The sequence below is a fragment of the Thrips palmi genome, unplaced genomic scaffold, assembly GCF_012932325.1.
Source record: "Thrips palmi isolate BJ-2018 unplaced genomic scaffold, TpBJ-2018v1 HiC_scaffold_3, whole genome shotgun sequence".
Taxonomy (NCBI): domain Eukaryota; kingdom Metazoa; phylum Arthropoda; class Insecta; order Thysanoptera; family Thripidae; genus Thrips; species Thrips palmi.
Genome location: NW_023144630.1, coordinates 6,880,138 through 6,902,829, shown reverse-complemented (window position 1 = coordinate 6,902,829; position 22,692 = coordinate 6,880,138). Strand labels below are relative to the sequence as shown.

The following is a 22,692-nucleotide window of genomic DNA, read 5'->3' as shown; positions in this document are numbered from 1 at the left end:
AGAGAGAGAGAGAGTCGTCTGCCGCGCGGATTGGGAGTAACCTGCCTCCCTCCAGCGAACGCTCGCAACAAACACGGCCAACAAATTAAAAATGACGTGACACCCGAACGCACAGTGGGCCAGAAGACCGGTGGAGGCGGCCAAAACTCTAGACGCGTTTTGAGCTCCAGTAGCTGAACAGGACTACGAACCGCACGTGTGACCCCACCAATGGATTACTCCTTCGGGGAGCAAACCATTGGTGGGGTCACTCGTTGGGTTCGAATCCCCTTTGGCGACTCAGGAGCTCAAAACGCGTCTAGAATTTCGGCCACATCCACCGGTCTTCTGGCCCACTGTGCGGTCGTTCCCTTCCCCAGAACAGCATTTCGTACGCGGCAATTTCTCATAGCACAAGATGCGTTGTGATGAGAAATTGCATCGACCCGCGCAACGACTGTCGTTTGAACGCGCTGGGCAAGGCCGGTCCCTGAGCAAACCCAGCGACATGAAGTGTCACTCTCAAGTGCAGATTATTTTCGCGCGTTAAGTATCCGTGCGGAGTTTCAACAACGCCGCCGGCAGTGTCTCAACCTGCAGCAGCCCGCCGCCCCCACCACGGCCCCTCCAGCCTCCAGTCGAGAGCACAGCCCCAGTCAGTGTCCGCCAGTGCAGTGGCAGCCTCGCCCTCCGACCTCAACATTTAAACTGTTCCGACTGAGCGACAGCTGACTGCGTCCCGGTGAGTTTGATCGTCATTGCTTCGTGCCGGGACCGCCCTGGTCGACGGGCTCGTCGATTGACTGCAGGACGACGCCGCACAGTGGACCAGAAGACCAGCGCAGGCGGCCAAAACTCGACGCGTTCTGAGCTCCAGAGTCGCTAACCATGACTTGAACCGAACGTGTGACCCCACCAATGGATTCCTCGTTCTGAGAGCAATCCATTGGTGGGGTCACACGTTCGGTTCGAGTCCCATTTAGCGACTCTGGAGCTCAAAACGCGTCTAGAGTTTTGGCCGCTGAGGGACGAGGACAGACGGCACCGGCATAACCTCAAACAGGCGCGCCGGCTCAGCTGCAGACGGATTCCGAGAGTCGTTTTCGTCGCTCTGTTTCCCTCGCATCCATGGGGGACGCCCCATGAGTGCGAGAGAGACAGAGCGACGAAAACTACTCTCTGAATTAGTCTGTTGTCTGCGTGGATACGTTGACGCGGAACCGTGTGCTGAATCACAACAAAACCACTGAAGGTGTTTCTCGGTGGTTGGGGTAGAGGTAGGGGGCGTGGCAGTTGTAGTTGGGTCAACCACTGGAAAAAGCCCCCATGGACACAGTTCCCCCGGGAGCCACTTGAGTGATCATCTGACAGAACAACGTACGTATCTTCATAGGGAATCCCATTGTAGGTACGCTGGTAGGTACGCTGTTATGTACGAAACGAATGTCACACACTTGATTCCGAGGATCCCTTTGTCGCTTTGTCTCTCTCGCACTCCATGCTAGGGCGTCTGTGTTTCGATAGGGCGTCCATATGTCACACCTTTTGCCTACTTTCAGGCGACAACGTCGAACCGACCGGCAGTGGGCGCGGCCTAAACCCCGGACGCGTTTTGAGCTCCAGAGTCGTTGAACAGGACTCGAACCAAACGCGTGACCCCACCAATGGATTGCTTTCCGAAGGAGGAATCCATTGGTGGGGTCACACGTTCGGTTCATGTGCTGTTCGACGACCCTGGGGCTCAAAACGTGTTCGGGATTTTGACCGCCTGCACCGGTCTTCCGGCCCACTGGCGGCCCTCCTGAGTCTATCGGCTAGAGGTCAAACGGTGCTAAACGCCGAGCGATGCTCTGGGTGGCGGGGCTGACGGTGTGCATGGCGCAGCACGGCGACGAAGTTGCCACTCGGCCAGTCGCTGCCGATGCCAGCGGTGACATCGACCGAACCTGTCATGTGACAGCGTGACAGCCCGTATTCCCTCATTCAAGTTTCATCTTGAATGGAGGCGAGGCGGCTGAAGCAGGCTCGTCGCTCTGTCTCTCTCGCACTCGCGGGGCGCCCCGTGGAGACGCGACAGAGACAGAACGGCGAAAAGGACTTTCGGAATGCGTCTGCCGGCGGAGCGGCAGGTGGGGGCGTCGGCCACACACAGTGGGAGCACGGTGCCTTGCGGCGTGCCTGCACCGTAACCCGAGCGCCCCGCCAGCTGATTGGGGCGGCCGGCCGGCCGGTCCGGGTTCGCGTTCAGTCGACTGCACCGCACCGGACGCACTTCATGACTTCATCGACAGCCTGGCCGTACGGCCTCCACGGCCTCCACGGCATGCGGACGGCGGCAGGGAAACGCCTCAAGTTACCCGGCCCAGTGGTGCCACCTTTAGTAGGCCAAAACTCCCACGACGCGCCAGTGTCCACAGGGTTGCCAACCTCAGCCTGCTGTTGCTGATGATGGCTGGACCGCGAATGATCGTCCGGCTTTCCAGGCCCCACGAGGCAACTTCCCGGCAACAATGTCCAGGTTCAGCCCGCTCGCTCGGCTTGCTGGGCTGGCAACCCTTTCGACACTGGTGCATCGTGGGCAGTGCACAGTGGGCAAGACTGCCGGTGGAGGCGGCCCGAACCCTAGACGCGTTTTGACCTCCAGAGTCGCTAAATAGGACTGGAACCAAACGTGTGACCCCACCAATGGATTCCTCGTTCGAAGAGCAATCCATTGGTGGGGTCACACGTTCGGTTCGAGTCCCATTTAGCGACTCTGGAGCTCAAAACGCGTCCGGGATTCTGACCGCCTCCACCGGTCCTCTGGCCTACTGTGGGCCGGCCTCCGGGTTCCACCGTCCACGCCGCGGCCGGCTGGCTCATGGGCTGGCCGGCTGGACGCCACGGCCTGGTCTTAATAATGCACACTTGCCAGTCGATACAGCCCCAGCCGACGGCCTCGCCCCGGAAATCATTGCAACGCCCGGCAACGCCACGGCAACGCCACGTGCAGAGACAGCTGCCGCCTCGATCGCTCTGTCTCTCTCGCACCCCGACGGGGCGCCGCACGAGTGCGACAGAGACAGGGCGATGAACGGATGCTTCGCACAGTGGGCCAGAAGACAGGGGGAGGCTGCCAAAACTCCAGGCGCGTTTTGAGCTCCAGAGTCGCTAAACAGGACTCGAACCGAACGTGTGACCCCACCAATGGACTCCTCGTCCGGAGAGCAATTCATTGGTGGGGTCACACGTTCGGTTCGAGTCATGTTTAGCGACCCTGGAGCTCAAAACGCGCGTAGAGTTTTGGCCGCCTCCACCGGTCTACTGGCCCACTGTGCTTCGGTGTCAGAGCGCACTGTTCTTGGGTATCCATCGACTCGGGGCGGCAGGGTGATCCCGCGCAGTGCGGCTACCAGAAGACCGGTGGAGGTGGTCGAAATCCCAAACGCATTTTGAGCTTTACAGGGTCGCTAAATGGGACCCGAACCGAACGTCTGACCCCACCAATGGATTGCTCTCCGAACGAGGAATCCATTGGTGCGGTCACACACTCGGTTCGAGTCCCTCTTAGCGAATCTGGAGCTCGAATAGCGTTTAAAGTTTCGGCCACTGGCCCTAGTCTTCTGGCCCACTCTGTGCCAGCCCGTCCTTGGTTCGAAGACACTGGTGTCCAGGCCGCCGAGCTTTCATTAGAAACAGGTGGATTGGTTTTCACCGGACCTTGGTGGGAGCATTGGTGTAAGTTCGCCGCTCTTGGAACCAACCCCTTCGGAGCAGCAGAGCGCGCCACTGTGAAGGAATGATAGACAGGGTCCGCAAGCCCAAGGCCGGTACAGCATGACGCAATTTCGAAACTCATGTTGAACGCCGGGTGGGTTCACTTGAATTAGAGGTAAAACCAAAGCGCGGCCCTCTGCGCTCCATGCAAGCATTCAACTAAGCTTGGGGACCTTGCGCCCTTCTAAGGCGTACAACTTCGTTTCAAGGCTGTACACACAAACAGTTAAGTACACTGGTGGAACTGAAGCCTAGTTCTACGCCTTTCGTCAAGCGTAGTGGTTACAGTGCCATGCTCGGCTTCAATCGTTGTTCTCCGTTTCGCTCCTCTCCCACCTATATAATTTCACGGGAGGATTTCGTCTCTGCGCGTGACTCAAAGCGTCAGGTCTTCAAGCGTTGTTGTAATGCTTGAATGAAGCAGACAACTAGGCTTCGGTTTTACAGTGTAGGAGGAGCGGAGCGCAAAAACGCCTCTCTGGCAAACCCTTGAAGAAGGGCTTGCGGACTACGCATCTCGAGAGGCGCCAAGTCAGGCCTGAGTTTTACCAGTGATGCAGTCGGGGCACCTTGCACAGAACTCGGAACTAGGGACTCACCCGAAGCTGCGTGGTGACTGGGGCTGCCAGCTCGCCAGCCCACCACACAGTGGGCCAGAAGACCGGCGGAGGCGGTCAAAATCCTGGTCATGTTTTGAGCTCCAGAGTAGCTAAATGGGACTCGAACCGAGCGTGTGACCCCACCAATGGATTGGTCTCCGAACGAGGAATCCATTGGTGGGGTCACACGTTCGGTTCGAGTCCCATTCAGCGACTCTGGAGCTCAAAACGCGTCTAGTGTTTCGTCCGCCTCCACCGATCTTCTGGCCCACTGTGCGACGTGAGGCTGGCACGGCGACGACGGCAGCGGGGGCGATGGCGATGCTTCCTGGTGCTGTGCCGGGCGTCGACTGCAGCTCCGGTGTGTCTGTGGCGCCCACGTCGCCTTCTTAAAACTAAGTAACAGTATTGGAGGGGCTTTAGGCCTCGCCCCGCCCCGCCCCGCCCCGCCTCACCTCGCCCCGCCCATCTGCCCCCTCCAACTTGCACCCCGCCAGCCAGCACCCCTTGCCGCCCCCACTCCCCGGCGCCCCCTGCCCTTCGCCCCCGCGCCCGTTTCCTACAGTTGAATGAAAACCTGCAAATGAATTTGCATCGGATGCGTGACTCTCATCACTCGATAACGTTCCAGTCCACTTTACACTGTAAAAAATTCCGTACTTTTGTACGGAAATGGTACAGAAAAACATAGTGCGGAGGTACGGAGAAAAGTACGGAACGTTCCGTACTTGCTCCATATGAACCCATGTAAATGGGTACGGAAAAAGAGTACGGTACGTTCCGTAGTTGGCAAGTACGGACGGTCCAGGCAAATTATTGACCAGACATGTTCCGTGCTTTTTTCCGTTCTTCTCACTGTGTATGTTTCCTATCCTGATTTGGATGTTCCGATATGAGTGACTTAGTTTGACTCTAGAGGGTCTGGCTTTTGCGGTGCTCTGATCTAGCCTCGCTGACCTATGGGCCTCATAGTGTCCTAGGGATGTCCTGCCTCCTCTGTGTTGGGCCTAGAGGCCTGCGAGCCCTGTGGCCGCGGCCGAGCCCTGGCTGGGAAGCCCCAGGTCGTATACCCTATCCCTCCTCTCTCTCTCTCTCTCTCTCTCTCTCTCTCTCTCTCTCTCTCTCTCTCTCTCTCTCTCTCTCTCTCTCTCCCCCTCTCATGCTGGGACGGTGGCCATCTTTGCCTAGGCAGGTGGCTCCTTCGACTGAAACTATATTGTGAATCTGAATCATTTTGATGAGATAGTGTAGGGCGAACGCGGAACCGGCCTCAAACTGACCACAAACTAGCCTCAAACTTGCCCCAAACTAGCCCCGAACTGAGCCCGAAAACTCGTCTCAAACTTGCCCCAAACTGAGCCCCAAACTGGCCCTAAGCAGAACCCCAGGAGGCAAGTGATGTGTTGACATTTTGACGCAGGCCGCAGCGGCCGCAGGCCCAGGTTTTCATTCAGACTGCTTTGACCGCACCGAAAGTCGTTTTCGTCGCTCTGTCTCTCTCGCACTCGTTGGGTGTTAGGTGTGGGAGAGACGGAGCGACGGAAACGACTCTCAGTGTGCTGTCTTGACGGCGCAATTTGTGTAAAAAGAAACTACGAGGTGTTTTGTCGTCTTTGTGGGCCCATCGACCAATAGCATCGGGGACTGCTCGGTCAGCCCCCTTCGGCCTGTGGCGGCCTGTGCCACAGTGTGCCGGCCTCTGCCGTGCTGCCACCCTCACTCGGCTTATGTCACTTGTAGGGCATTTGGTGGCCTCACTCGTCGAGTGCTTCTTGCGGCAATGCCTCGGCGGGCAGTGCCTCGGGCAGGGCTCCAGAATTTGTCTGAGAGGATCGAGAGAAAAATAATGACTTTTGCCTATTTAAAGAGGGAAAATAGTGCTGTTTTGCCTACCTTCCAGGCGGCTTGTCTAGTTCCCAAGGAAGGGGTAGTTACCCCCATTACCCTCTACCTGGAGCCGCGCTTGCACTGCCAGCGAAATGCACCGACAACGCACAGTAGTCCAGAAGACCAGGGGGCGGTCAAAACTCTAGACGCGTTTTGAGCTCCAGAGTCGGTAGATGGGACTCGAAGCGAACGTGTGACCCCACCAATGGCTTGCTCTCCGAACGAGGAATCCATTGGTGGGGTCACACTTTCGGTTCGAGTCCCATTTAGCGCCCCTGGAGCTCAAAATGCGTCCAAAGTATTGTCCGCCTCCACCGCTCTTCTGGCCCACTGTGCGATGGACCCCCGTTTCAAATTCCGCTCCACTGCAATCGCCCGCTCGTACAGCCCTACAGCGGCGACCGCTTGCGGATCATATGCGACCGAGACAGACCGCGGTGGCGGGGAGGTCAGCCCATCGGGGCCCTGCTCGGGGCCCTGACCTGGCCATGGAGGCCCAAATCGTGTTACGGGTGCCAGCCTGACTCAGCTGGCCTGTAATGTACACTCACCATATTTCTCTCGAAAAGGAGTGCACTTTGTGTTCGATCAGTTTTTGCAACCATTTTGCTTTTGAAATCCTTTGTTGGACTCAGGGCTAATCATGGTGAGCGAAATCCAGGTAAATGTAAAGCGCCTCCGTTTCCTAGAGCATCCTACTCCGGAACCAAACCCGATCTAAATGCATAGGGGAGTTCCTTGTCTAGGCTTCGTTTCAAGCAAGTGGGCCAGAAGACCGGTGGAGGCGGCCAAAACTCTAGACGCGTTTTGAGCTCCAGAGTCGCTAAATGGGACTAGAACCGAGCGTGTGAACCCACCAATGGATAGCTCTCTCTGAACGAGGAATCAATGGTTGGGTTGGGGTCAAACAACGTTCGGTTCGAGGCCCATTTGGCGACTTTGGAGTTTTCCAGTGAGGGCGTCCGGGGCTTTGACCCCCCCGCCCTTCCGCCGGCGCCCTGGCCCTCTCCGGGCCCGGGCCCTGACGGACGACTATGGCTTCTCGCGGCTGGCCAGTGTAAAACGGTGGGGTCTTGGGGGGTCGGGGCGGTGCGTTAGAGGGGCCATGCGGCAGGGGCCCGTTTCCCCCCTGAAGGGTCCTGGGCCTAGTCCGGCCCGGGGCGGCCAATTTCGACGGTTGACCCAGATGGCTTCTCGCTGACCCGTCCCCTGGCCTCGAAGAGGAGCCCAGGGTAGGGGGGGGGTGCGTTTGGTGCGTGGGGGGAGCTCAAATCGTTAGAGTTGGCCGCCTAAGGGGCAGAGGCTCTGATCCCCTGTGCGGTGTGTCGGCCAGAGGACCGCGTCGAGCAGGGCCGTTGGGTCACGTTTTCCGCTTGGATTCCTCTCTGCACCCAGGAAACGCTTGTTTGAAGTGGTACATGAGCTGCAGCAAATTATTTAAAAAGTTGTTATTTTCATTCGTACTGATCGAAGGTGTGCCGATTACGATGGCTAACTTTAAAATATCCCTTCTTGACTCATTTTGTCATGTAATGAATCTTCGGCTTGATTGCAATGAGTCTACCTCGAGCACCTCGAGGGATTGACTTGTTTTCGATTCAATAAGACCCTCTTCGGGTGTGACTGCTCTATTAAAACTGCACAGTGGGCCAGAAGACCCGTGGAGGCGGCCAAAACTGTAGACGCTTTTTTGAGTCGCTAAATGGGACTCGAACCAAAAGTGTGATCCCTCCGATGGATTCCTCTCCGAGGTAGGAATCCATAGGTGGGGTCACACGCTCGGTTCGTGTCTGGTGCAGCGACTCTGGAGCTCAAAACGTGTCCGGGATTTGAACCGCCTCCACCGGTCTGCTTGCCCGGTGTGCGACACGCGACTGGACTCGAGGGCAGTGGGCAGTTCGCTGGCCTCCGCGGCCTCTAGGCCATCAAGGATATGCGAATACTGCATTGACTTGAGGGCATCGATTCCGTCAATGATTGATAAGTCGCCCTCGTCCTCACAGGCTTTCCTGGGTGCGACGCGTCGTCACATGTCCCTCCGCTCTGCCTGTGCTTCCTTCATTCAGTGTTGCCGCACTGTGGGCTGGAAGACTGGCGCAGGCAGCCAAAACCTTAGACGCGTTTTGAGCTCCAGAGTCGCTAAACAGGGCTCGAACCGAACGTGTGACCCCACCAATGGATTCCTCGTTCGGAGAGCAATCCATTGGCGGGGTCACACGTTCGGTTCGAGTCCCATTTAGCGACTCTAGCTCTGCACGCGTCTAGAGTTTTGTCCGCCTGCACCGGTCTTCTGGCCCACTGTGTGCTGCTCGCCGACACTGGCGAAGCCTCGGAAGCGCCCGGAAGGCTCGGCTCGCTCCGGTATCCTCTTTCCGGGCAGACCGGAAGTCCCGTCGCAGCGCGCCACTTTAAAATCGTTAATTTGTTGTTTCAAGCCGATCGGGGCAGTGGCCGTGGGCACAAGTGTGCCGGTTCCCTGAGTTGGATTCTAGGGTTCAACTCCGCCCCAGAGCAGGCGTTTTTTTGCCCTCTTTCTTTGTTGGGGGTGGGGGTTGTCCATAAGAATTTTACAACGATGGATCACAATTGTGCTTTGTTTTCTTTCTCAGACCTGAGAGGAAACTCATCTTATGTAAATGTTTCGCGCCTCGAAAGGGCACACTCCCGTTCGTCGCCTGCGCCCACCCCGCCCGAGCCAGCCCACCGCCGCACAGTGGGCCAGAAGACCGGTGGAGGCGGTCAAAACTCTAGACGCGTTTTGAGCTCCAGAGTCGCTCTATGGGACTCGAACCGAACGTGTGACCCCACCAATGGATTCCTCGTTCGCAGAGCAATCCATTGGTGGGGTCACACGTTCGGTTCGAGTCCCATTTAGCGACTCTGGAGCTCAAAACGCGTCTAGGGTTTTGGCCGCCTCCACCGGCTTCTGGCCCACTGTGCGCCGCCGCGTCCCTTCGTCGCTATACCCCGCGTGGGAGGGCCTCGGCGTGGGGTATCGACGCTACCTGCTGGGCGTAACTGGCCTTGGCACTACCCCTCGCCCCGCGGAACCGATGTGCATCAGGTGGTTGCAGTGGAAGGGGAAGGGGGTGCCATGTGCCATGCCTTGCGTCTTCCGGGGGGCTGTGTCAATCCGCGGGGACGAAATGCAGCCATTTGCTCTTTGCGACAAGCCGAAAAACCACTGGTGTGGAATGAACAAGATTGCCGCGTTCGTCATTTGTCTCATGTGGTACAAGAGTTTGGAACGCCTGTTGACTCTCTGTGATCTCGACAGGCGCCCTTGGCTTGTCTCGCGTGTGCTGCTTTAAGAGCGATTTCGGAGCGTCTCTCTAAAACACTGCGCTGCGCGTTCACTAATCTAACTGCGGAATGGAACTCGTGAGCATGAGCGTCACAATACACTCCTGAAGAAACAAATCCACTTCCCTTTCAAAAAAAAGGAAACTACAATAAAAAGAAAGTTTAAAACCAACTCGTATACAACAAAGGCAGGCAAAAGTGGCGGTTGAAAGCAGAAAGAAGGACGAAGGAACAGACAAGGAATGTTTGAATTAAAAGTTCGATATTGTGTCAACTGCAGGCGCCGTTCAGTACAAAATTCGGCGGCACAGTTCTGGACTGTGCGGAATGGTTGGCGAAACTAGTAATGATTTTGACAAAAGTGATGATTAGACTGGAGTCAAACGTACACTGCTGAACGTACGCCCTCGCATTCACATCTCTCTAAAATTGTTTGGTACCACATACGACGTTTTGACTCAACCAGTTTCAAATTAGGGCTTCTTTTGAGACTCTGTTCTGTATTTGTTACTTCCTTCTGCTTCTATTTACGAGACCACACAGTGGTTTTTAACGAAATTATTCTTTCAATTTTCTCTGCAAAATCACACAAGCATGTTTACATGCTAATCCACGTGCAAGTTTGTTCGAAATTCCTCGCGAGTTTCAGAATTACGCTTCGTTAAAAATCTGCTCGAACGGATTTTCAGAGTTGCACTGAAAATCTTCCAAACGCACAAAAAGTAACTCCGCAACGAAAAACCTGAGCTTTTTACTTTTGAAGTGCGAGCCTGATTTGTTTTAGCTGAGAAGCAAACACTTTACGAACGTTTTCCTGATGGTCGGCGATGAGTCCAGGTGTGGCGTCGAGGACCAGGCCCCAGAGGAGCATGCCGTCGAGGCCGTCCTGGAGCAGGCCGTCGAGGCCGTCCTGGAGCAGGCCGTCGAGGCCGTCCTGGAGCAGGCCGTCGGGGCGTCCTGGAGCAGGCCGTCGAGGCCGTCCTGGAGCAGGCCGTCGAGGCCGTCCTGGAGCAGGCCGTCGAGGCCGTCCTGGAGCAGGCCATCGAGGCCGTCCTGGAGCAGGCCGTCGAGGCCGTCCTGGAGCAGGCCGTCGAGGCCGTCCTGGAGCAGGCCGTCGAGGACGTCCAAAAGCATGCGGTTGAGGCCGTCCTGGAGCAGGCCGTCGAGGCCGTCCTGGAGCAGGCCGTCGAGGCCGTCCTGGAGCAGGCCGTCGAGACCGTCCTGGAGCAGGCCGTCGAGGCCGTCCAAAAGCATGCCGTTGAGGCCGTCCTGGAGCAGGCCGTCGAGGCCGTCCTGGAGCAGGCCGTCGAGGCTGTCCTGGAGCAGGCCGTTGGGGCCACCCTGGAGCAGGCCGTCGAGGCCGTCCTGGAGCAGGCCGTCGAGGACGTCAAGGCCATCCTGGAGCAGGCCGTCGAGGACGTCAAGGCCATCCTGGAGCAGGCCGTCGAGGCCGTCAAGGCCGCCCCGGGGCGTCGAGCGCGCGCGCGGATGGCTTGGAGGAGCGCGGACAGGGAAGGCCCAGCGCGCGGCGGGCGCGCGGCGGGCGCGTGCTTCCCGAAGGACGACTCGAAGGACACAGAGCGCAACCCTGGAAGCCTGGAGGGAGCCAGCGCGCGGAGCGGGACCAGCGCGAACCCTGGAGGGAGCGGAGCGCGCGGAGCGGCGGCAGCGCCTAGGTCAACACCCCACCCCAGGCCAGGCCAGGCCGAGGGCCAGCCCGAGGGCCAGCCCACCCCTCCACGTGGCTGACCCATATTCCACCCCCCCATTCATGCGCGACCTCGTTTCCCATTGGCCAGAGCCCCAGTGACGTCATGCGGCATTTAGTTGTCCTTGGGATGTTGTCGCTGACCTAGATCCCCCACCATTCATGGTGGGCCTGCCGAGGCCTGCACTGGAACAGGCCTGTACTGTACACTGTACTGCAGGTGCCTGTCCTGGCACAGCCTGCCGAGGCCTGCACTGGAACAGGCCTGTACTGTACACTGTGCTGCAGGTGCCTGTCCTGGAACAGCCTGCCGAGGCCTGCACTGGAATAGGCCTGTACTGTACCCTGTACTCCTGGAACAGCCTGCCGAGGCCTACACTGGAATAGGCCTGTACTGTACACTGTACTGCAGGTGCCTGTCCTGGACCAGTCTGCCGAAGCCTGCACTGGTAACTGTGCTGCAGGTGTCTGTCCTGGAACAGCCTGCCGAGGCCTACACTGCAACAGGCCTGTACTGTACACTGTACTGCAGGTGCCTGTCCTGAAACAGTCCGCCGAGGCTTTAGAGGCGTGGAAACAGGAGGGATCCCCTGGACTTCCCCGGGGACTCAATGGTGTGGATCTTGATGTTGGTTAGAAATAATTTTTCGGTCGATTTGTTGGAGTTTGAAGATTTTGAGAGCGGCCCGTGCCCGAGCCCAGCGACAGGAATTTGAACGAATCCTCATTCATGAATTTGTGCTCATTGAGCGACGCGGGACGGGCGTGCTGTGTCGATACAGGCAGGCGGGTCCAGGTCCGGCCGAGCCAGCCGAGGGAGGCAGCTCGGCTCCACCCCGCGGCTCCCCCCCCCCCCCCCCCCGGCCCCTGGGGGTGGCAAGCACGAGCAGCCATTGATGCGGTCGTCAGTTCATTAACTACGTAAGGACCGTGTTCGAAATTCGAAAAAGGGGGAGCCAAAAGACCGGTGGAGGCGGCCAAAACTCTAGACGCGTTTTGAGCTCTTGAGTCGCTAAACGGGACCCGAACCGAGCTTGTGACCCCATCAATGGATTCCTCGTTCGGAGAGCAATCCATCGGTGGGGTCACAAGCTCCGACAAGCTCGGTTCGAGTCCTATTTAGTGACTCTGGAGATCAAAACGCGTCCGAAATTTTGGCCGCCTCCACCGGCTTTCTGGCCCACCGTTTTACTACTATCGCTGACCACAACTTGGCCCATACAAGCGCCTGTCAGAGGCAAGGTAGGCAACATTGTGCCCATAAGCGCCTGGCGTGGGCAGGGTAGGCAACACCGCACGCAAAAGCGCCTGCCATAGACAGGGTAGGCAACACTGCGCACAGCCTTGTTCGACGGGTCGGCCCATGCTGCAGGCGCTACGACACTTTGCTCGGATTTTGATTTCGTTAACGTTTCCCACCGTGGCTGATTGAATGACACTGTGATAAATGTGGAAGTACATCCAAAACAGAAGCTTAATCGAGGCTCACGGATCCGGTTTTCTTTCCTCCCAAAACAAGAAACCCACACCGTCGAAAATAATTGGGAAGCTCTCGAATGTCGCCGGAAAATTGCGGTTTGACGCTCAATCGGGAATCTCAGGAGGTTTGTCTTTTCACACCGGTCATCTTTGTTCCGTACCCGCCGAAAAGTGGAAACTCTCACCGAACGGGGGCGTTGAGTGAAACCGATACTGAAGTAATTTTTACGAAGGAGCAAATTTTGGCGCCATCAACTTTTCCAGGCGTACACACTAAATGTCATGGGACTTTTTTTGTCCCACGAATGATGCAATTTTAAGCACATCCGGTGGTGATGCAATTAAGTGTCCGTCAGGCGGGACAAATTGTCTAGTGAAATTACAATTTGCAGCAGGCGTCGGACAAAATGTGTCGCCAGGCGGGAACAAAATTGTATCAGCGTCGGATGTGCTTAAAATTGCAAATCGTGGGACTAAAATAGTCCTATGACATTTAGTGTGTACTTCCAAGATGTCTGTTAATGGTAAAGGCAAAGGACGCAGTCAAAGTTTCCGGGTCGCATTGCTTTATCTTTGCCAACAGTGTGAGAGTGCGTGTCTCCCGTTGTGGCTGCCCGTAATGGTAATGGTAATAGCAGCATGGGCCGACCCGTCGTACACGGCTGTGCGCAGTGTTGCCTACCCTGTCCGTGACAGGCGCTTGTGCGTGCGGTGTTGCCTACCCTGCCCATGCCAGGCGCTTGTGTGTGGAGTGTTGTGTTCCTTGCCAACGACAGGCGCTTCTGCAGGCCAAGTTGTGGGCAGCAATGCCCACGCCAAGTCGTCCAGAAGACCGGTGGAGGCGGTCTAAATCCCGGACGCGTTTTGAGCTCCAGAATCGCTGAATGGGACTCGAACCGAACGTGTGACCCAATGGATTGCTCTCCGAACGAGGAATCCATTGGTGGGGTCACACGTTCGGTTCGAGCCTCATTTAGCGACTCTATAGCTCAAAACGCGTCTAGAGTTTTGGCCGCCTCGAGGACAAATCCCCCGTTCTTCTGGCACACTGTGCCACGCTGCACGCGACAGGCGCTCCTGTTCTCTGACAACAGCAATCAAACTTACCACATTTGAAATTTGTGTTCAGTTCGGCCGGCGGTGTCAAACAGTAGATTCGAAAATTTGGCGTTACTTAGTGAGGTATTACATCATGATGGAATTTTCCGAACGAACGCGAATCGGCCGTCGGTGGCCTGAGCAATGAGCATTGGGAAGGGGGGGTAGCGAAACTGGGGCAGCCGTGACGTCACCTATGCAGGCGCGTGACGTCATATCATCCGTCTCTCTCCCTCTCTCTTTTGCACGGCGGGTCGATTGCGTTTGCTCCGTCAGTCTGTACCTCGGGCGCTGCGTCTTCGTTTAAACAAGAAAGCAACAAGAGAGTCAAAAAATCAGCCGCGTTATATTTGTGTCCATTTTCTCCTATCTCCCACGAAGAGCCAGAAAACGGGTGGAGGCGGCCAAAAGTCTCGGCGCGTTTTTTGAGCTCTAGAGTCGTCAAAATGGGACTCGAACCGAACGTGTGACCCCACCAATGGATTGCTCTCCGAACGAGGAATCCATTGGTGGGGTCACACGTTCGGTTCGAGTCCCATTCAGCGAATCTGGAGCTCAAACTGCGTTAAAAGTTTTGACCGCCGCCTCCGGTCTTCTGACCCACTGTACCTCCTTTATTTCTCAAGTTTATACGTGAGTGTGGTTCCTGGCCCTAGATTTGTTTCCCCTCTTACTTTCGATTTTTTCTCTCCTCATCGAAGCTGTTTGAAAAGCGCACTCGGAAATGGGCTAAATGGAACTCAGACCGGGTGTGTGATTTATTCTTTGCTCGGAGAGCAATCCATTGGTGGGGTCTCACGATGTGGTTCGAGTCCCAATTAGCGACTCTAGAGCTCAAAACACGTCTAGGATTTTGGCCCACTATGCGTTTGCAGTTCGAACTTCGTACCACGCGTGTGAGCGACCACGTGGTTTGCACTCTCCGTTCACCCAAGAGGGGCATTGCCGAATGATGGAGTGAGAAGGGGGAAGGGAGCGGGGTGGCGCGTGGGTGGCACAGTGGGCCAGAGGACCGGTGGAGGCGGCCAAAACTCCAGACGCGTTTTGAGCTCCAGAGTCGCTGAACAGGACTCGAACCGAGCGTGTGACTCCACCAATGGATTCCTCGTTCGGAGAGCAAGCCATAGGTGGGGTCACAAGTTCGGTTCGGGTCCCACTTAGCGACTCTGGAGCTCAAAACGCGTCTGGAGTTTTGGCCGCCTCCACCGGTCTTCTGGCCCACTGTGGGTGGCGCCGTGCGGTCATGAGTGACGTGGTGGGGCGGCATCCTCGTCGTCCTCGTCACGGCGACGCCCCACCGTGCACGCTCACGACTTGTACACTCTAAAAGTCATGTAAAACCTACAACAGGGAATCCGGCGAGGGCGCGCAGTGGGCCAGAAGACCGGTGGAGGCGGTCGAAATTCTACTCGCGTTTTGAGCTCCAGAGTCGCTAATAGGGACTCGAACCGAACGTGTGACCCCACCAATGGATTGCTCTCCGGACGAGGAGACCTTTGGTGGGGTCACGCGCTTGCGTCGAGTCCTGTTTAGCGATTCTAGAGCTCAAAACGCGTCTAGAGTTTTGGCCGCCTCCACCCGTCTTCTGGACCACTGTGAAGCCGTGACAAATGTGTAGAGTAGAAGTCATGGAGCGGCGGTCACGGCTCATACCCTCTACCGGGTGATTTGCTTTCTTTGATGCATCCTGCAGCATGCCTTTTCTACAAAGTTTGATTGCGTTTGGGAGCAGCCCCGCAGTAAAGGCGGTCAAAACGTTGAAAATTACGTAGAAAAAAGATGTTTTGTTCGTACCTTTGGCGGATACTGCGTTGAATCCAAGCTGGGAAATGGGCGAGGAAATGGATTTTACTACGTAGGTGCGATTTCCCGCCTTGGTTTGGGGGCAGCCTTGCAGCAAAGTTGGTCGAAACGTTGAAAAATGAATAGAAGTGGTGGATTGGTCTGACTTCTGGTTGTTGGTCTCTGCGTTCAATCCCGGCCAAACTCCCTATGGGGCTGTGTTCTCTAGTACTTGCATGAGCATCCCTTCATCAGAACTTTTTGTCGACACCATCGAATATTTAAGATGTTTTTATAGTTGAATATTTTAGAACATTTCAAATATGTGTTAATATGAAGGACTCCTCTGAATATATCATTTGATTAGAATATTTAAGGAATACTTATTAATCTGAATCTGGATATTCTTACTTCCTGTAAGTTGCTTATCAGGCAGGCTGAGTCTGCTTTTCTATCGTGGCGACACACAGTAGGCCAGAAGACCGGTGGGGGCGGTACAGATCCCGGACGCGTTATTAGCTCCAGAGTCGCTCAATGGGACTCTGCAAACCGTCTAACTTGGCTACCTGCCTCACTGTTCCCTGTCCAAGGAACACTCGCAAGTTTTGACCGTTCAGGACTGGAAATGCGCTGTGATCATTCAAACTTGTCGCAAATGCACATTTGTCGGCAGATGATTTGGACGAATTGCTGGGATGGGTCAGCGCCACGGCCGCGTGGCTAGCACACGGGTGGGCAAGCGCTCACGGGACCGCCGGGGGTGGGGCGAAATTGGCCAGTGTACGTCACTTGACTCAATGCCCCACGTCCGCCCCACCGCACCTCCAAGACCACTCTCAGCTGCAGTGTCTTGGAAAGCCGTTTGTAGGGACTTGCCTGATCGCAATTGAAGGTAGATGCAGTAGACGTAGGTGTATTCAAGCTTGTCAAAGCGTTCGAAATTTGGCTTCTGCGCGGTTGAATTCTTCGGACAACATCGTTTGAACCGTTTGGGATGGAATGCGGCGGGCGCCCTTTTCGCCGCGTTTTTGGGGCATCAGGGAACCGGAGACATTGAGGCATGGGGCTGGGCCGGGGCCCGGGCCGCGGGGGGGGGGTGGGGGGACGAAACTAGGCCAGTAGTGACGTCACTGTGACGTCAATGGACCCCCACCGTGCCCCGCCGCCACCGCCACCCCCAGACCCATTCTCCAGGCTCCGCTCCGCTCCAAGCGCTGGAGTCGATCCTGGAAGCCGTTTCGGACGGCCACAATTTTTTTTTCGGTGAATATGCAAGGGAGCTGCAGAGCATCGCCACACAAATTCAACATCCCTTTGATCAATGTTCACGAAAATGGTTAACGATTTACACGACTGGTCGTCGTGTTCATCGAAAAGGTACGCAAAATTTGAACATACAAATACATGCCTTAATTTTCCGGAGTCGACCCTTTTCGCTGATTCATCGTGTACGACATGGTATACATGCGTATGTACGCATGAATTTCGAGTCGTACTTATGCATCGACATTTTATTCGTAGTACGTATGTCTCATCCCTCAACGTAGTCGATGGCTACATTCTCATATTAGATCTGCAGGGTGCAGACTAGCATTAAAAAAGAATTAAATGCATTTATTAATCACCGAATTTAAAGGAATGAACCTTGTTGGGGCCTTTAATTTTGTTCTACTTTTCTTCTTTTCTATTTGTACTGAGCGTTCCTTGATCAATATTTACAATGTTGTGCATTGCATTCGCGTGAAATTGAAGTTGTGACGTTTCAAACGCACAAATTTGTGCTCTTGCATGTGTTTTCTCGGTTAGTTCGAACTAATATTTTTTTTCTTGTCCTATTTCCTTCTCCAGTTTTGATGTTTTAAAATGACTGCGCACGGGGATAAAATTTCCAACTTCCAACCGCAGCACACAATGCGCTGGCCTTGTGGCCAGCCAGCAGCCGGCCCGAATGCTGCACAGGGCGAGGGTACGCTCAGGGGGCCAGAAGACCGGTGGAGGTGGTCGAAATCCCAAACGCATTTTGAGCTCCACAGGGTCGCTAAATGGGACTCGAACCGAACGTGTGACCCCACCAACGAATTGCTTTCCGAACGAGGAATCCATTGGTGGGGTCGTTCGGCTCGTTCCCTGTTAAGCGACTCTGGATAGCTCAGCGGTTCTCAACCATTTTCGGCTCGCGACCCCAAATTTGTCGCCAAATATTTCCCCGACCCCCAGGAAAAATTTCGCAACCCCACCACGGGACCCTCCCTTTAGCATGCCTTTGTTACGGAGTGCGATTATTGACCTCAGTTTGGGAGCAGTATTGGCTCAATATTGATCAAAACGGTCAAAAATGCCTTTGAAAAATCGTGTTTAAGCAGCCACTGCGTCTGATCCGAGGCGGGCCTTCGTACTTTCTCAACGGGCATTTGGTCTTGGGACCTTCCTTTAGCATGCCTTTGTTACGGAGTGCGATTATCCGCCATAGTTTGGGAGCAGTATTGTCTCAAAGTTGATCAAAGCCTTTAAAGTCGGCCCAAAACGCGAATTTTAAATGGCATTTTTTACCGTTTTGATCAACTTTGACCCAATACTGTTCCTAAACTAACGCGGATAATCGCACTCCGCAACAACGGCACGCTAAAGGAAGGTCCAAAGACCAAATGCCGTTGAGAAAGTACGAAGGCCCGCCTCGGATCAGACGCAGTGGCAACTTAAAGTCGGCCCAAAACAAGACTTTTTTTAAGCAGTTTCCGCGAATTTATGTTCCCGGCAGTGCTCGGCCTGGAGGCCAGCTGGGAAACCGCCGCGACCCCAGGCGACCCCAGCCACCTCGCCGCGACCCCCCAAAAATTTTTCGCGACCCCAAGGTTGAGAACCACTGAGATAGCTCAAATCGCAGTTTGAGTTTTGGTCGCCTCCGCCGGTCTACTGGCCCACTGTTCTAGGCGAGGCTAGGCGAGACAAGGGGAGACGGCTCGCAGGGCACGTAGCCACGCGGTGGTTGGTGCCACTGACCTTCCCCAACATCGATCCGCCACTGGCACGCCTCACGTCCCGGGCGCGGGGTAGCCACCGCCTGGGCCCCGGGTTGCCCCAGGCCCTGGGGTATCGCCGCGGTGACGTCATGGAGAGACTCCGCGTCCTCTTCCCTCCCCCCTCTCCTTTTCTCTCCCCATTGAAGCCTGTGCTGGGTCACGCACAGTGGGCCGGAAGACCGGTGGAGGCGGCCAAAATTCCAAACGCGTTTTGAGCTCCAGAGTTCCTAAACAGGACTCGAACCGTGCGTGTGACCCCACCAATGGATTCCTCGTTCGGAGAGCATTCCATCGGAGGGGTCACACATTCGGTTCGAGTCCTGTTTAGCGACTCTGGAGCTAAAAACTCATATAGAATTTTGGCCGCCTCCACCGGTCTCCTAGTCCACTGTGTCACGGCGGATTATCGGAACCCACTCCCAGAACCCACTTCTCGAAAGCATGGCGCGAATATTGACAAGTAGACATTTAATGGGTGTAGAATTGCGCCATGCGACACAACTGTGCTTTTCGACAAAAAGGTAAACGTGGGTCGGGTTCGTTCTCACGCTGGAAACTAGATTCTTTATTTGCTCTCAGAGGTTATCTGTTCAAGTCAAGAGGGAACCTGCGGTTCGTCCGAAAGCTTCTAGAATGCTTGACAATGAGAGAGACTCTCCGGGGGTTGGTTTTGGGCGATGTCAGGTCAGACCTTGGGTCTGGCAGATGCATATGGAATGGGGTGCGATTATCAGTCGGGGAATTGTTTCACAAGGAAGGAGGAAATTTTTCGGTGAATTGTTGGTCGCGTGTCCTGGTGAAGTCCTGGTGAAGTCGTTAGGCTGCCGCTTCTGTCGACAAAACAAGACTGGTTGAGCGTGTTGTCCCCTTGGCCAAGCCTGCCTCACAGTCAGTGGGCCAGAATATCGGAGACAGCCGAAATCCCGGACGCGTTTTGAGCTCAGGCGCTGGATAGGACTCGAACCGAACGTGTGACCCCACCAATGGATTCCTTCGTTCGAAGAGCAATCCATTGGTGGGGTCACACGTTCGGTTCGAGTCCCGCATAGCGTCTCTGCTGGAGCTCAAACCGCGTCTATAGTTTTGACCGCCCCACCGGTGTTCTGGCCTACTGTGCGTCGCTGTGCGCTGTACCCACCTGCGGGCGCGGCGGGGGCTGCGGCGTCTGCCGGTGCGGGCGGCTCGGCGGCGGCGGGCGGCGTGTGGGCGGCGAGGACGGCGGCGTGGGCGGCCTGCACAGACACGCGGTCACCTCGGTTTCCAGCGGCAACTTGACACAGTCTCAAGGAAGAGGGACACTCACCTTGAGCGCGTCCATGAGCTGCTGCTGCCCCGTCAGCTCGATGGTCTCCTTGAGGCGGTGCATGGCCTCGCCGATGCGCTCCGTGGCGGCCCTGGCGCGCAGCGCGCACGACTTGACCTCCTCCTTGATCTCCTCGTCCTCGACGTGCTCCAGCAGCACCAGCGCCGGGTCGGGCTCTGGTTCTGGTTCCGGCTCGGGTTCGGGCTCCGGTTCCGGTGCGACTTCCGGTTCCGGCTCGGCGGGTGGAGCTTCAGCCGGCGCGGCCTCTGCCGGGGCTTCGGCTCCTTCTGCCGGGGGTGCCGCCTCGGCTCCCTCGGCCCCTTCGGTCGGAGGCGCCGCGCCCTCTTCCGGTGCGGGGGCTTCCGGTACAGGTTCCGGTTCCGGTACGATCTTGTGCACCATGCCCTCGATCTGGGCCAGCAGGGCCTCCAGCTTGAGCGCGGCGGCCTCGGCTTTCTCGGCGCCTTCCTTGGCCTCCTTCTCCTCGGCGCTCAGCTCCGGGCCCGGTTCCGGTTCCGGCTCGGGAGGTGGCGGCGGCTCTTCGACGACGGGTTCCGGTTCGGGCTCGGGCACCGGCTCCGGCTCGGGCTCCGGTTCGGGTTCTACGACCGGCTCTGGCTCGGGTTCCGGCTCTGGTTCCGGTTCCGGTGGCGGCGGGGGCAGCGCAGGCTTGAGCAGCTCGACGACGTGCAGGGCCTCCTCGACGGCGAGCATGGCCTTGTCCGCGACGATCTCCACGGCCACGGCCACCTTGGTCTTGGGCGGCTCCACCTCCTCCTCCTCCTCGTCACTCTCCTCCCCGTCCTAGAGGGACCGAGCGCATCTGTACCCCTCCTGAGCACAGTGGGCCAGAAGACCGGCGCCGGCGGCCAAAACTCTAGACGCGTTGGGAGCTCCAGGGTCGCTAAACGGGACTAGAACCGAGCGTGTGACGCCACCGATGGGTTCCTCGTTCGGAGAGCAATCCATTGGTGGGGTCACACGTTCGGTTCGAGTCCCATTCTGCGACTCGGGAGCTCAAAACGCGTCCGGGATTTTGGCCGCCTCCACCGGTCTTCTGGCCCACTGTGCTGAGCCGCGAAACCTTATTCCAGTGTCGTTCCAAGGTTGTGATAGTGGCGTGACTCGGTTCCGTGTCCCCGTGGTTTCCCAGTGGACGTGCTTACCGTTGTTCCCGGACGAGGCGTTCCACGCGGTTCCACCCCCCACTCCCCCCACTCCACACCTGCCATGCCGGGCCATGCCAGGCCACTCCAGGCGCATGCCGCAGGCTCATCGCATGAGCATGCACAAGTCTTTTTTTTGTTCAAGGGGAAATAACTCCAGCCAAATTTGTACACCGAAATTCATCAAATATGTAGGGTCAGTTGGGGTAATTATGGGACACGGGGTAAAAATGGGACAGCTGATTCTTAGTCAAGAATCGAAATTTTAGAACTTGTGCCGTAGCAAATGTTATTTTCTCTATAAAAACATAAGATTTGGTTTGTCATGCGTTCAAAAATGTCAAATCTTGACTAAGAATCAGCTGTCCCATTTTTACCCCGTGTCCCATAATTACCCCAACTGACCCTAAAACTCACTGAAACTCATAAAAATTTGACCGATATTCATCGAATTTTGACTAAAATTCATCGAATATTGACTGACATTCACCGAAATTCGACTGAAATTCATTAGATTTGTCCATCGAAATTCACAGTGATTTCCCCTTGCTCCTTTTTGCCGATTTGGAACTTCTCTTTTCATTTCGTTTGTGTGCACCATTGCCGTTGTTTGCATTTCTATTCGGAGTGCATCTGTTTGATTCAAAGCTGCCAAGCAATTGGTTTGGTGGGGATGCCATATAAGGGAAAAGAGAAGCAGTTTGTGAAAAACGATTTTTATTAAGACCCACGTGTGAAGCATACACACTCAACCATGCGGCTCCAACCTGGCGTGTTCATCATTGGCCCTTTTTTTTTGTTTTTTTCTACACACATTGGATGGTCCCATAATTTTCCTCGTCGTGACTTTTTTACTTTGGCACAGCCCACTCTGGTTTCCCGCCAGGTAAAAATTAACGACTAACTTTCGTCGGGAGATCAAATTATCTGGCGTTCTCGAGAAGTCCGGCAACCCGGCGGTGTTGCTGTTTTAGTCTTTGAAATGCAAGATGATTCATTTTCCGCCCGTTTCCTTTTACGTTTCTATTAAGACATAAGAGATTCCTTTTGAGATGTCATTTATTTTTTTTTGTTATAAAAGAACCCCTTCCAGACGCAATGAGAGAGAGGGGTGGGACCGAACGACTACTTTCTGTAACACTCTCATACTTTTCAGGCATGGAGCACCTAGCGACGTACATGGCGCTCTTCAGTTCGGCCACGCGGTGCCCGCCCCGGCGTCCGCGGCGTCCTCGTCGTCGTCGTCCTCGCCGCTACGCGACTGCCAACAGAAAGAGAGGGGTGAGTCGCCAAGCGTGCTGTGTGTGCGTGTAGATGTGTGTGTGTGCGTGCGGATGTGAGGTGGGCCAAGGTGTAACGGGCCGGTGGCCTCTCTCTCTCTCTCTCTCTCTCTCTCTCTCTCTCTCTCTCTCTCTCTCTCTCTCTCTCTCTCTCTCTCTCTCTCGGGGCAGAGGTCGTGTGGTTGGCGGGGTGGTCGGAGAGCGTCCGTCGAGGTTCGGGCCGGTGCGGGCGGAGCTCGGGCAGAGGTCGTCGGGGTTGGCGGGGTGGTCGGAGAGCGTCCGGTCGAGGTTCGGGCCGGTGCGGGCGGTGCTCGGGCAGAGGTCGTGGGGTT

The 22,692-nt window shown here is 56.0% G+C and overlaps 1 protein-coding gene and 1 long non-coding RNA gene across 2 annotated transcripts in view; one reads left to right on the top strand and one right to left on the bottom strand.

The window, feature by feature from the left end:
• Positions 1-464: 464 nt before the first annotated feature.
• LOC117648613 (CD151 antigen-like) overlaps positions 465-22,692 on the top strand; it is a 99,746-nt gene continuing 77,518 nt past the window's right edge. Inside the window, exons 1-2 of the mRNA XM_034391213.1 lie at positions 465-721; positions 22,237-22,361. The gene's annotated coding sequence lies outside the window, so the exon portion shown is untranslated. The remainder of the gene's footprint in view (positions 722-22,236; positions 22,362-22,692) is intronic.
• On the bottom strand, positions 19,144-19,797 carry LOC117648614. Its single transcript, XR_004587913.1, has 2 exons — positions 19,750-19,797; positions 19,144-19,441 (listed from the first exon to the last, which is right to left on the bottom strand). It is a non-coding gene; the product is annotated as an uncharacterized LOC117648614 (long non-coding RNA).